The sequence below is a fragment of the Geospiza fortis genome, unplaced genomic scaffold (assembly GCF_000277835.1).
Source record: "Geospiza fortis unplaced genomic scaffold, GeoFor_1.0 scaffold55, whole genome shotgun sequence".
Classification (NCBI taxonomy): Eukaryota; Metazoa; Chordata; class Aves; order Passeriformes; family Thraupidae; genus Geospiza; species Geospiza fortis.
In genome coordinates this window covers 2,059,859-2,060,939 of record NW_005054308.1, presented here as the reverse complement: position 1 = coordinate 2,060,939, position 1,081 = coordinate 2,059,859, and positions in this window count along the sequence as shown.

Below are 1,081 nucleotides of genomic sequence, written 5' to 3'. Positions count from 1 at the left end.
CCCTCATCAACAGCCCTGCAGTGACCCAGGAGCCTCTGCTGTGTCAGGGTGCAGGGAGACATCTGCTTCTGCTGATTAAAACATCCTGCAATACTTGTTTTGTGAGTTTTATAAGGGGAAAAAATATGGCCTTGGTGGTGAAAGTCATCCAGCACAGGCAAGGCAGCATGGGGCTTGGAGCATTCCTTGGCTGTAAGCCACGGTCCTGTAATTGATTAAGGTGGCTGTGCCGGGGACCGAGTGATAATTGAGAGCCTAATAAATCTCCACACAAGTAGTTGTCACTCAGAGATGGAAAGCAATTGTTATGGACCTTCATAACAAGCCACAAGTGGTAGAATTACAGCAAATATTAAAAATACCAAGAAAGCCCACAGATCACTGCCAACTTCCTTGCCCAATGTTCACACTCTCAGTTAAATTTTCAGGAGTGTCAAATGCACAAGGACTATACTTTCAGGCTTTCAGCTAAATCATCCCTAGCACAAACTCAAATCATTCCAATTCCTCAAGATTAGGTTGAGAATTCCCTGGTCTTCCTTTTCCCAGATCTCATTTATCTGCATAGGCAGCATTGCTTTAGAGGAGGTCTACGTGCTATTTTCTCTGAGGAAAAAAAAAAAGAAAGAAAAAAGACAGAGCCACAGCTGTTCAGGGTTGCTTGGAAAAGGAGGAAGACAGAGGTAAGTAGTTATTCTCCAAAGATTCACAGGGATCAGTGCCTGAACAGCATTTTACTCTGTCCCTCATGTGACTTTAATTAGGTGTTGATTCACTCAGTCATGAGACACAAGGAAACAGGGCTGCAAGCCCCAACGTCAAAGTAATGCCTGTTCTGCCAGTTTCTGTATTAGCAAAGCACAAAGGGGACATCCAGTTCTGAGAAGCAAAACTTGTGTTTTCTTGCCCATAAACCAATCCATCACATCATTTCAACCTTTCCATATTGAAAAAAAAAAGTAAAAAAAGACATAAAATACATATGAGTTATTTCAGAGAAAGATGCTTGTGGATTCCCTGATTATTCTTGCCTGTAAGAGCCAGGACCAGTGCAAGTGTCCACAGGGTGAGCTCCCTGGCC